The sequence below is a fragment of the Triturus cristatus genome, chromosome 12 (assembly GCF_964204655.1).
Source record: "Triturus cristatus chromosome 12, aTriCri1.1, whole genome shotgun sequence".
Taxonomy (NCBI): domain Eukaryota; kingdom Metazoa; phylum Chordata; class Amphibia; order Caudata; family Salamandridae; genus Triturus; species Triturus cristatus.
The window spans coordinates 727,260,307-727,273,155 of NC_140595.1; the positions used below are offsets into that span (position 1 = coordinate 727,260,307).

The window sequence follows — 12,849 nt, forward strand, 5'->3', positions numbered from 1 at the left end:
GTAAAACATCAGGTTTCTCTACTGCATTTGGTGAGACAAGTGGGCCTTCTTTTATCTTCCATTCAAGCAATCTTTGACAGACCCCTTTATTATAGAGCTTTTCAAGGATTAAAGATAAGGCACTTACAAAGGAGTCCCAAATACTCAGAGATGGTTGACTTCTGTAATATGGGTCGTAGACTAAAAGCAGCGCAAAAACAGAGTGCAACAGGGTCCAAAAAACTTGAGTGCCACAAGAGAGTTTGAATGCAAGCGTATCCTTTTACAGATCCAGAGATATACTCATGCATTTTTTGTTTTTAGGACAGAACGTGCATGATGAAAAAAACATTGTTTTTAAAAAGCGCATTGCAGAATATCAGTACTTTGATGTGGGAAAACTTCAAAACTTTCAAACAAAATATTTGTAGGCAGCTTACAGCAAGTTGTTGTGGGCGAGTGGTTAAGGCGATGGACTAGAAATCCATTGGGGTATCCCCGCGCAGGTTCGAATCCTGCCAACAACGAGAAGCTTTTTATTATCGGCTACAATTTCAGAAGTTAACCTTTAGTATTTCTTCCATTTCAGTTTTATAAATAGGTGGCTTATTTTTGTGTCACTATTGCCTCTCCACATATTTGTTATCGCTACCTCTTTCATGTCTTTGCTACACCTCATTCCTACTTTAGCACTGGTGTAAACGCTTCAAATTATTATACGGTTGCTCTCTCATTCATACCTGCGCATGCACTTGAAAGTTACTTTACCAATAAAAGACGCAAAGAGAGAAATAGAACAAAAGTGCTGGCTGGATTGGCAAACACACTTCATAAAACTGCATTTTCTTTTTTATTCGTCCCCGTGTTACATGCTTAACCTCCCCATGTGTAATTTCTCTTAACCTGCTGTCCCAGGAAGAGAATTTCATCTACAGTCTCTTTCTGTGTTTTTTTCCCTAGTCTGTCTTTCCCATTTCTTAGCTGTGTAACTGTTCCTTTACGCGCTCTATTTAAACGCCATCAATCTCATTTGAGCTCCTTGCTCCCGCTTCTGTTTTCTCCACCTCTCATACTGCCAGTTCTCTCTTTCTCTGTGGTTGGTGGCTACTTTCCTGAGCTTCCGAAGCCACGTGGTTCCTGCCTCTTGTTGTCAGACTTGAATTGGAAAAGGAACCATATTAACAAGCCTTTACCACTCACACACGGCGGAAGTTTATACTTTAATTCAGTGAGCTAAGAAAAGCGTGTTGTGGGTCCCCTACGAGCCATGGTGCTTGCTTCATCATGATTTGGCACCAGTCATTAGCCGCAGCTCTGCTAATGAGCCACTGAGGTCAGTTTCAATATTTACTCAAAAACATAACCATGCAGCCCACCCCTCAACTGTGTATTTATCTTGCTTTTCTGCTGTTCGTGTGATTAGCTGGGAGGAGCTCACGGCGACATCCTCCCTATAAAAGTGTAGATGGATCACTCTCTAACTCTTTCTTGCTTCACATACAAATGGCTTGAAAGGTGCAGGGAAGATGCAGGTCTAATAGACAGAATAGAAGGTCTGTGCCAGGTGGGTTTCTTTGCATTGGTGTCCCATCACAGGTCCGCAAGTGTAATGTGTGATCTTTGACTCCTGGCATTTCACAAGCAGGCGGCCAGGAAACGGTTTCAGCCTATCAACCACTGAGGAGACGCAGCCTCTGAATGAGGAATGAGGAAGCAATGAATACATCCAGCCTATCACAGGAACAGCCCTGAGTGTTCCGAATTATAAATTCTCCATGTCACTGTATGTCGTTGAGCCCAAGTAGCTCGCCGTGATCGTATAGTGGTTAGTACTCTGCGTTGTGGCCGCAGCAACCTCGGTTCGAATCCGAGTCACGGCATTGTGGTTGGCAATGTCACGGCAGTTGGGTGTTAATTTTACAGAATTAGCAAATGTACCAGTGGTTTTTGTAAAATGTCTATTAAAAACAGATCCTTTCAAATATTTAAACCATCTAACAACAAATGATTTAAACTCGCATGATTATAAGCTGTAGCTATAATGTATTTACTTACATAAATTATCGTTCTTGAACCTATTGGGGGTGGAGGGGGAGCGGAGATCACCCCCCAGGTGCAGTTGAGTGACCTGTGTTGTGGCTCTCTAGAGGGAAGGCACACATTTTGCTGTCACCCAGCCCAATCCAGACGTGTATTGGGGCCAGGTTTCAGGCAAATAGAGCAGTAAGTGCAGAGAAATGTTCACTCTCTAAAAGTGGCATTTCTAAAATAGTAAAGTTAAATCCAACCTCACCAGTAAGTAGGATTTTCAATAAATAAATAAAGCTACTCCTCTCCGATATGGAATTACCAAATTAAAAGTATAGGGGAATACACAGAGCTAACCTATGAGAGGGGTAGACCTCACAGTAGTGAAAAATGAAATAGACTGTTTGGTACTTACAGGACACGCGAACCACCAAAGTACATAGCTTATTTTTTACTTACAGAGCATCATGCACCTAGGACTACCTAGGGCCTACCTTAGGTGTAAATTATATGTAATAAAAGGGGAGTTTAAGGCTTGGCAAGTAGGCTGGGACTCCCCTGGGAGACCCCTGAGTCTATGCCCAGAACCATAACTCTGCCAGTCGAGTACTTACCTAAAAGCCGATAACTCACTTTTCTTCCATAGGCTAACATTGAGTGGTTTCACTTGGAAATTCTTCTAAGTGGTGTGGAGTTTTGGAACTTTAAAATATTCATCTAAAATCAGCCGAACAACGAATTCTGATTTACTCACCTGTTATCAGGAGAGACCTCAGTGCTGCATCTTGGAGCTCAGTACTGACCCTGAAAAGTAATTTTAACCGTACTTACCAGTAACTCGAATTTCCTTCCATGGGATATCATTGCCTGCTTTTTGCTGAAAATTTTCTAAGTGTCGATTTTTGAAACTTACAAATATTCTTTAAAAATCGTACCAACTGTGAAAACGTAATTGTTTACCTGTTTTAGATAGATGTCCCAGTACTGAGCCTAGGAGCCCAGCACTGGATTACAAAAGTAACGAGAACGTACTTTACACGTAACTTGAATTTTCTTCCATAGGAAACCATTGACTGTTTTTCTGTGAAATTTCTTCTAAGTGTCGATTTTGCAAACATGTAAATATTCCTTAAAAATCGCCTGTATAACTTAAACGCAGTTTCTCAACTGCTTACAGGTGGTACAGTAGTGCTGGATCTAGGATCCAACACTGACCTAGAAAAAGTAACCATAATCCCACTTACCTGCTAAGTGAATTTCCTTCCATAGGATAACGTTGGTATTTTGATCAGCAAAAGTTTCTAAGTGTCAACTTTTAAAATAGCAAAATATTGCTTAAAAATCACAACAGTAACTAAAACGAATTTACTCACTTGTTTCCAAGAACTGTCCCAGGACTGAATCTAGGATCCAGTCCTGGATTTAGAAAAGTAATCCTGAAAGTAATTAATTGCATATAACTTAAAATTCCCATTGAGCTCAATGTATTATTGTGATTCAAATTGTGTTGCCTATTGCAATAAACTGTAACTATGACCTGCAAAAGTCAATTGCCTATTGCAAAGTATTTAACTAAAGCATCTCATTCTGAGAAAGTATATTTTGATACCTATTGTTGGTTCTAAAATAAAACAACAATATCTTTTGTATGCAAACCAATGGCCTAGAGTTCAGTTCTTGAGTGTGTGAGACCATTTGCTGACTGAGTGTGTACAACAAATGTTTTACACTGTACTCTGATACTGCCTTACTGCTCGGCAAGCTACCACTTTAGAGAGTAAGGTTATATCTAACTTTAGCCTCTGCCAAACCTCTGGGGACTGGGGACTCTGTGCACACTGTACCTATTTGGGAACAGTATATACAGAGCCACTTTCTCACAGTAGTGATAAAGTGATTAGAGTCCTAAGGCCAACATAAAGATACAGCAAAACGTGAGGTGAAAAGCAAAAAGGTTGCTGGTAGGCCCCCTTAAGGATGCCAGGTCTAACAAAAACTGAACTAAGGATAACATGAGTAAAACATCAGGTTTCTCTACTGCATTTGGTGAGACAAGTGGGCCTTCTTTTATCTTCCATTCAAGCAATCTTTGACAGACCCCTTTATTATAGAGCTTTTCAAGGATTAAAGATAAGGCACTTACAAAGGAGTCCCAAATACTCAGAGATGGTTGACTTCTGTAATATGGGTCGTAGACTAAAAGCAGCGCAAAAACAGAGTGCAACAGGATCCAAAAAACTTGAGTGCCACAAGGGAGTTTGAATGCAAGCGTATCCTTTTACAGATCCAGAGATATACTCATGAAATTTTTGTTTTTAGGACAGAACGCGCATGATGAAAAAAACATTGTTTTTAAAAAGCGCATTGCAGAATATCAGTACTTTGATGTGGGAAAACTTCAAAACTTTCAAACAAAATATTTGTAGGCATCTTACAGCAAGTTGTTGTGGCCGAGTGGTTAAGGCGATGGACTAGAAATCCATTGGGGTATCCCCGCGCAGGTTCGAATCCTGCCAACAACGAGAAGATTTTTATTATCGGCTACAATTTCAGAAGTTAACCTTTAGTATTTCTTCCATTTCAGTTTTATAAATAGGTGGCTTATTTTTGTGTCACTATTGCCTCTCCACATATTTGTTATCGCTACCTCTTTCATGTCTTTGCTACACCTCATTCCTACTTTAGCACTGGTGTAAACGCTTCAAATTATTATACGGTTGCTCTCTCATTCATACCTGCGCATGCACTTGAAAGTTACTTTACCAATAAAAGACGCAAAGAGAGAAATAGAACAAAAGTGCTGGCTGGATTGGCAAACACACTTCATAAAACTGCATTTTCTTTTTTATTCTCCCCCGTGTTACATGCTTAACCTCCCCATGTATAATTTCTCTTAACCTGCTGTCCCAGGAAGAGAATTTCATCTACAGGCTCTTTCTGTGTTTTTTTCCCTAGTCTGTCTTTCCCATTTCTTAGCTGTGTAACTGTTCCTTTACGCGCTCTATTTAAACGCCATCAATCTCATTTGAGCTCCTTGCTCCCGCTTCTGTTTTCTCCACCTCTCATACTGCCAGTTCTCTCTTTCTCTGTGGTTGGTGGCTACTTTCCTGAGCTTCCGAAGCCACGTGGTTCCTGCCTCTTGTTGTCAGACTTGAATTGGAAAAGGAACCATATTAACAAGCCTTTACCACTCACACACGGCGGAAGTTTATACTTTAATTCAGTGAGCTAAGAAAAGCGTGTTGTGGGTCCCCTACGAGCCATGGTGCTTGCTTCATCATGATTTGGCACCAGTCATTAGCCGCAGCTCTGCTAATGAGCCACTGAGGTCAGTTTCAATATTTACTCAAAAACATAACCATGCAGCCCACCCCTCAACTGTGTATTTATCTTGCTTTTCTGCTGTTCGTGTGATTAGCTGGGAGGAGCTCACGGCGACATCCTCCCTATAAAAGTGTAGATGGATCACTCTCTAACTCTTTCTTGCTTCACATACAAATGGCTTGAAAGGTGCAGGGAAGATGCAGGTCTAATAGACAGAATAGAAGGTCTGTGCCAGGTGGGTTTCTTTGCATTGGTGTCCCATCACAGGTCCGCAAGTGTAATGTGTGATCTTTGACTCCTGGCATTTCACAAGCAGGCGGCCAGGAAACGGTTTCAGCCTATCAACCACTGAGGAGACGCAGCCTCTGAATGAGGAATGAGGAAGCAATGAATACATCCAGCCTATCACAGGAACAGCCCTGAGTGTTCCGAATTATAAATTCTCCATGTCACTGTATGTCGTTGAGCCCAAGTAGCTCGCCGTGATCGTATAGTGGTTAGTACTCTGCGTTGTGGCCGCAGCAACCTCGGTTCGAATCCGAGTCATGGCATTGTGGTTGGCAATGTCACGGCAGTTGGGTGTTAATTTTACAGAATTAGCAAATGTACCAGTGGTTTTTGTAAAATGTCTATTAAAAACAGATCCTTTCAAATATTTAAACCATCTAACAACAAATGATTTAAACTCGCATGATTATAAGCTGTAGCTATAATGTATTTACTTACATAAATTATCGTTCTTGAACCTATTGGGGGTGGAGGGGGAGCGGAGATCACCCCCCAGGTGCAGTTGAGTGACCTGTGTTGTGGCTCTCTAGAGGGAAGGCACACATTTTGCTGTCACCCAGCCCAATCCAGACGTGTATTGGGTCCAGGTTTCAGGCAAATAGAGCAGTAAGTGCAGAGAAATGTTCACTCTCTAAAAGTGGCATTTCTAAAATAGTAAAGTTAAATCCAACCTCACCAGTAAGTAGGATTTTCAATAAATAAATAAAGCTACTCCTCTCCGATATGGAATTACCAAATTAAAAGTATAGGGGAATACACAGAGCTAACCTATGAGAGGGGTAGACCTCACAGTAGTGAAAAATGAAATAGACTGTTTGGTACTTACAGGACACGCGAACCACCAAAGTACATAGCTTATTTTTTACTTACAGAGCATCATGCACCTAGGACTACCTAGGGCCTACCTTAGGTGTAAATTATATGTAATAAAAGGGGAGTTTAAGGCTTGGCAAGTAGGCTGGGACTCCCCTGGGAGACCCCTGAGTCTATGCCCAGAACCATAACTCTGCCAGTCGAGTACTTACCTAAAAGCCGATAACTCACTTTTCTTCCATAGGCTAACATTGAGTGGTTTCACTTGGAAATTCTTCTAAGTGGTGTGGAGTTTTGGAACTTTAAAATATTCATCTAAAATCAGCCGAACAACGAATTCTGATTTACTCACCTGTTATCAGGAGAGACCTCAGTGCTGCATCTTGGAGCTCAGTACTGACCCTGAAAAGTAATTTTAACCGTACTTACCAGTAACTCGAATTTCCTTCCATGGGATATCATTGCCTGCTTTTTGCTGAAAATTTTCTAAGTGTCGATTTTTGAAACTTACAAATATTCTTTAAAAATCGTACCAACTGTGAAAACGTAATTGTTTACCTGTTTTAGATAGATGTCCCAGTACTGAGCCTAGGAGCCCAGCACTGGATTACAAAAGTAACGAGAACGTACTTTACACGTAACTTGAATTTTCTTCCACAGGAAACCATTGACTGTTTTTCTGTGAAATTTCTTCTAAGTGTCGATTTTGCAAACATGTAAATATTCCTTAAAAATCGCCTGTATAACTTAAACGCAGTTTCTCAACTGCTTACAGGTGGTACAGTAGTGCTGGATCTAGGATCCAACACTGACCTAGAAAAAGTAACCATAATCCCACTTACCTGCTAAGTGAATTTCCTTCCATAGGATAACGTTGGTATTTTGATCAGCAAAAGTTTCTAAGTGTCAACTTTTAAAATAGCAAAATATTGCTTAAAAATCACAACAGTAACTAAAACGAATTTACTCACTTGTTTCCAAGAACTGTCCCAGGACTGAATCTAGGATCCAGTCCTGGATTTAGAAAAGTAATCCTGAAAGTAATTAATTGCATATAACTTAAAATTCCCATTGAGCTCAATGTATTATTGTGATTCAAATTGTGTTGCCTATTGCAATAAACTGTAACTATGACCTGCAAAAGTCAATTGCCTATTGCAAAGTATTTAACTAAAGCATCTCATTCTGAGAAAGTATATTTTTATACCTATTGTTGGTTCTAAAATAAAACAACAATATCTTTTGTATGCAAACCAATGGCCTAGAGTTCAGTTCTTGAGTGTGTGAGACCATTTGCTGACTGAGTGTGTACAACAAATGTTTTACACTGTACTCTGATACTGCCTTACTGCTCGGCAAGCTACCACTTTAGAGAGTAAGGTTATATCTAACTTTAGCCTCTGCCAAACCTCTGGGGACTGGGGACTCTGTGCACACTGTACCTATTTGGGAACAGTATATACAGAGCCACTTTCTCACAGTAGTGATAAAGTGATTAGAGTCCTAAGGCCAACATAAAGATACAGCAAAACGTGAGGTGAAAAGCAAAAAGGTTGCTGGTAGGCCACCTTAAGGATGCCAGGTCTAACAAAAACTGAACTAAGGATAACATGAGTAAAACATCAGGTTTCTCTACTGCATTTGGTGAGACAAGTGGGCCTTCTTTTATCTTCCATTCAAGCAATCTTTGACAGACCCCTTTATTATAGAGCTTTTCAAGGATTAAAGATAAGGCACTTACAAAGGAGTCCCAAATACTCAGAGATGGTTGACTTCTGTAATATGGGTCGTAGACTAAAAGCAGCGCAAAAACAGAGTGCAACAGGATCCAAAAAACTTGAGTGCCACAAGGGAGTTTGAATGCAAGCGTATCCTTTTACAGATCCAGAGATATACTCATGCAATTTTTGTTTTTAGGACAGAACGTGCATGATGAAAAAACATTGTTTTTAAAAAGCGCATTGCAGAATATCAGTACTTTGATGTGGGAAAACTTCAAAACTTTCAAACAAAATATTTGTAGGCAGCTTACAGCAAGTTGTTGTGGCCGAGTGGTTAAGGCGATGGACTAGAAATCCATTGGGGTATCCCCGCGCAGGTTCGAATCCTGCCAACAACGAGAAGCTTTTTATTATCGGCTACAATTTCAGAAGTTAACCTTTAGTATTTCTTCCATTTCAGTTTTATAAATAGGTGGCTTATTTTTGTGTCACTATTGCCTCTCCACATATTTGTTATCGCTACCTCTTTCATGTCTTTGCTACACCTCATTCCTACTTTAGCACTGGTGTAAACGCTTCAAATTATTATACGGTTGCTCTCTCATTCATACCTGCGCATGCACTTGAAAGTTACTTTATCAATAAAAGACGCAAAGAGAGAAATAGAACAAAAGTGCTGGCTGGATTGGCAAACACACTTCATAAAACTGCATTTTCTTTTTTATTCTCCCCCGTGTTACATGCTTAACCTCCCCATGTATAATTTCTCTTAACCTGCTGTCCCAGGAAGAGAATTTCATCTACAGGCTCTTTCTGTGTTTTTTTCCCTAGTCTGTCTTTCCCATTTCTTAGCTGTGTAACTGTTCCTTTACGCGCTCTATTTAAACGCCATCAATCTCATTTGAGCTCCTTGCTCCCGCTTCTGTTTTCTCCACCTCTCATACTGCCAGTTCTCTCTTTCTCTGTGGTTGGTGGCTACTTTCCTGAGCTTCCGAAGCCACGTGGTTCCTGCCTCTTGTTGTCAGACTTGAATTGGAAAAGGAACCATATTAACAAGCCTTTACCACTCACACACGGCGGAAGTTTATACTTTAATTCAGTGAGCTAAGAAAAGCGTGTTGTGGGTCCCCTACGAGCCATGGTGCTTGCTTCATCATGATTTGGCACCAGTCATTAGCCGCAGCTCTGCTAATGAGCCACTGAGGTCAGTTTCAATATTTACTCAAAAACATAACCATGCAGCCCACCCCTCAACTGTGTATTTATCTTGCTTTTCTGCTGTTCGTGTGATTAGCTGGGAGGAGCTCACGGCGACATCCTCCCTATAAAAGTGTAGATGGATCACTCTCTAACTCTTTCTTGCTTCACATACAAATGGCTTGAAAGGTGCAGGGAAGATGCAGGTCTAATAGACAGAATAGAAGGTCTGTGCCAGGTGGGTTTCTTTGCATTGGTGTCCCATCACAGGTCCGCAAGTGTAATGTGTGATCTTTGACTCCTGGCATTTCACAAGCAGGCGGCCAGGAAACGGTTTCAGCCTATCAACCACTGAGGAGACGCAGCCTCTGAATGAGGAATGAGGAAGCAATGAATACATCCAGCCTATCACAGGAACAGCCCTGAGTGTTCCGAATTATAAATTCTCCATGTCACTGTATGTCGTTGAGCCCAAGTAGCTCGCCGTGATCGTATAGTGGTTAGTACTCTGCGTTGTGGCCGCAGCAACCTCGGTTCGAATCCGAGTCACGGCATTGTGGTTGGCAATGTCACGGCAGTTGGGTGTTAATTTTACAGAATTAGCAAATGTACCAGTGGTTTTTGTAAAATGTCTATTAAAAACAGATCCTTTCAAATATTTAAACCATCTAACAACAAATGATTTAAACTCGCATGATTATAAGCTGTAGCTATAATGTATTTACTTACATAAATTATCGTTCTTGAACCTATTGGGGGTGGAGGGGGAGCGGAGATCACCCCCCAGGTGCAGTTGAGTGACCTGTGTTGTGGCTCTCTAGAGGGAAGGCACACATTTTGCTGTCACCCAGCCCAATCCAGACGTGTATTGGGGCCAGGTTTCAGGCAAATAGAGCAGTAAGTGCAGAGAAATGTTCACTCTCTAAAAGTGGCATTTCTAAAATAGTAAAGTTAAATCCAACCTCACCAGTAAGTAGGATTTTCAATAAATAAATAAAGCTACTCCTCTCCGATATGGAATTACCAAATTAAAAGTATAGGGGAATACACAGAGCTAACCTATGAGAGGGGTAGACCTCACAGTAGTGAAAAATGAAATAGACTGTTTGGTACTTACAGGACACGCGAACCACCAAAGTACATAGCTTATTTTTTACTTACAGAGCATCATGCACCTAGGACTACCTAGGGCCTACCTTAGGTGTAAATTATATGTAATAAAAGGGGAGTTTAAGGCTTGGCAAGTAGGCTGGGACTCCCCTGGGAGACCCCTGAGTCTATGCCCAGAACCATAACTCTGCCAGTCGAGTACTTACCTAAAAGCCGATAACTCACTTTTCTTCCATAGGCTAACATTGAGTGGTTTCACTTGGAAATTCTTCTAAGTGGTGTGGAGTTTTGGAACTTTAAAATATTCATCTAAAATCAGCCGAACAACGAATTCTGATTTACTCACCTGTTATCAGGAGAGACCTCAGTGCTGCATCTTGGAGCTCAGTACTGACCCTGAAAAGTAATTTTAACCGTACTTACCAGTAACTCGAATTTCCTTCCATGGGATATCATTGCCTGCTTTTTGCTGAAAATTTTCTAAGTGTCGATTTTTGAAACTTACAAATATTCTTTAAAAATCGTACCAACTGTGAAAACGTAATTGTTTACCTGTTTTAGATAGATGTCCCAGTACTGAGCCTAGGAGCCCAGCACTGGATTACAAAAGTAACGAGAACGTACTTTACACGTAACTTGAATTTTCTTCCATAGGAAACCATTGACTGTTTTTCTGTGAAATTTCTTCTAAGTGTCGATTTTGCAAACATGTAAATATTCCTTAAAAATCGCCTGTATAACTTAAACGCAGTTTCTCAACTGCTTACAGGTGGTACAGTAGTGCTGGATCTAGGATCCAACACTGACCTAGAAAAAGTAACCATAATCCCACTTACCTGCTAAGTGAATTTCCTTCCATAGGATAACGTTGGTATTTTGATCAGCAAAAGTTTCTAAGTGTCAACTTTTAAAATAGCAAAATATTGCTTAAAAATCACAACAGTAACTAAAACGAATTTACTCACTTGTTTCCAAGAACTGTCCCAGGACTGAATCTAGGATCCAGTCCTGGATTTAGAAAAGTAATCCTGAAAGTAATTAATTGCATATAACTTAAAATTCCCATTGAGCTCAATGTATTATTGTGATTCAAATTGTGTTGCCTATTGCAATAAACTGTAACTATGACCTGCAAAAGTCAATTGCCTATTGCAAAGTATTTAACTAAAGCATCTCATTCTGAGAAAGTATATTTTGATACCTATTGTTGGTTCTAAAATAAAACAACAATATCTTTTGTATGCAAACCAATGGCCTAGAGTTCAGTTCTTGAGTGTGTGAGACCATTTGCTGACTGAGTGTGTACAACAAATGTTTTACACTGTACTCTGATACTGCCTTACTGCTCGGCAAGCTACCACTTTAGAGAGTAAGGTTATATCTAACTTTAGCCTCTGCCAAACCTCTGGGGACTGGGGACTCTGTGCACACTGTACCTATTTGGGAACAGTATATACAGAGCCACTTTCTCACAGTAGTGATAAAGTGATTAGAGTCCTAAGGCCAACATAAAGATACAGCAAAACGTGAGGTGAAAAGCAAAAAGGTTGCTGGTAGGCCACCTTAAGGATGCCAGGTCTAACAAAAACTGAACTAAGGATAACATGAGTAAAACATCAGGTTTCTCTACTGCATTTGGTGAGACAAGTGGGCCTTCTTTTATCTTCCATTCAAGCAATCTTTGACAGACCCCTTTATTATAGAGCTTTTCAAGGATTAAAGATAAGGCACTTACAAAGGAGTCCCAAATACTCAGAGATGGTTGACTTCTGTAATATGGGTCGTAGACTAAAAGCAGCGCAAAAACAGAGTGCAACAGGATCCAAAAAACTTGAGTGCCACAAGGGAGTTTGAATGCAAGCGTATCCTTTTACAGATCCAGAGATATACTCATGCAATTTTTGTTTTTAGGACAGAACGTGCATGATGAAAAAAACATTGTTTTTAAAAAGCGCATTGCAGAATATCAGTACTTTGATGTGGGAAAACTTCAAAACTTTCAAACAAAATATTTGTAGGCATCTTACAGCAAGTTGTTGTGGCCGAGTGGTTAAGGCGATGGACTAGAAATCCATTGGGGTATCCCCGCGCAGGTTCGAATCCTGCCAACAACGAGAAGCTTTTTATTATCGGCTACAATTTCAGAAGTTAACCTTTAGTATTTCTTCCATTTCAGTTTTATAAATAGGTGGCTTATTTTTGTGTCACTATTGCCTCTCCACATATTTGTTATCGCTACCTCTTTCATGTCTTTGCTACACCTCATTCCTACTTTAGCACTGGTGTAAACGCTTCAAATTATTATACGGTTGCTCTCTCATTCATACCTGCGCATGCACTTGAAAGTTACTTTACCAATAAAAGACGCAAAGAGAGAAATAGAACAAAA

At 40.3% G+C, this 12,849-nt stretch overlaps 7 non-coding genes across 7 annotated transcripts; all 7 read left to right on the forward strand.

Moving 5' to 3' along the window:
• The first annotated feature begins 424 nt into the window (after positions 1-424).
• Positions 425-506, forward strand: TRNAS-AGA (transfer RNA serine (anticodon AGA)). Its single transcript has one exon. It is a non-coding gene; the product is annotated as a tRNA-Ser (tRNA).
• Positions 507-1,787: 1,281 nt separating this feature from the next.
• On the forward strand, positions 1,788-1,859 carry TRNAH-GUG (transfer RNA histidin (anticodon GUG)). Its single transcript has one exon. It is a non-coding gene; the product is annotated as a tRNA-His (tRNA).
• A 2,588-nt stretch (positions 1,860-4,447) lies between these two features.
• TRNAS-AGA (transfer RNA serine (anticodon AGA)) lies at positions 4,448-4,529 on the forward strand. The gene has a single exon. It is a non-coding gene; the product is annotated as a tRNA-Ser (tRNA).
• Positions 4,530-5,810: 1,281 nt separating this feature from the next.
• Positions 5,811-5,882, forward strand: TRNAH-GUG (transfer RNA histidin (anticodon GUG)). The gene has a single exon. It is a non-coding gene; the product is annotated as a tRNA-His (tRNA).
• Positions 5,883-8,469: 2,587 nt separating this feature from the next.
• On the forward strand, positions 8,470-8,551 carry TRNAS-AGA (transfer RNA serine (anticodon AGA)). The gene has a single exon. It is a non-coding gene; the product is annotated as a tRNA-Ser (tRNA).
• Positions 8,552-9,832: 1,281 nt separating this feature from the next.
• TRNAH-GUG (transfer RNA histidin (anticodon GUG)) lies at positions 9,833-9,904 on the forward strand. The gene has a single exon. It is a non-coding gene; the product is annotated as a tRNA-His (tRNA).
• Positions 9,905-12,492: 2,588 nt separating this feature from the next.
• Positions 12,493-12,574, forward strand: TRNAS-AGA (transfer RNA serine (anticodon AGA)). Its single transcript has one exon. It is a non-coding gene; the product is annotated as a tRNA-Ser (tRNA).
• The last annotated feature ends 275 nt before the right edge of the window (positions 12,575-12,849 follow it).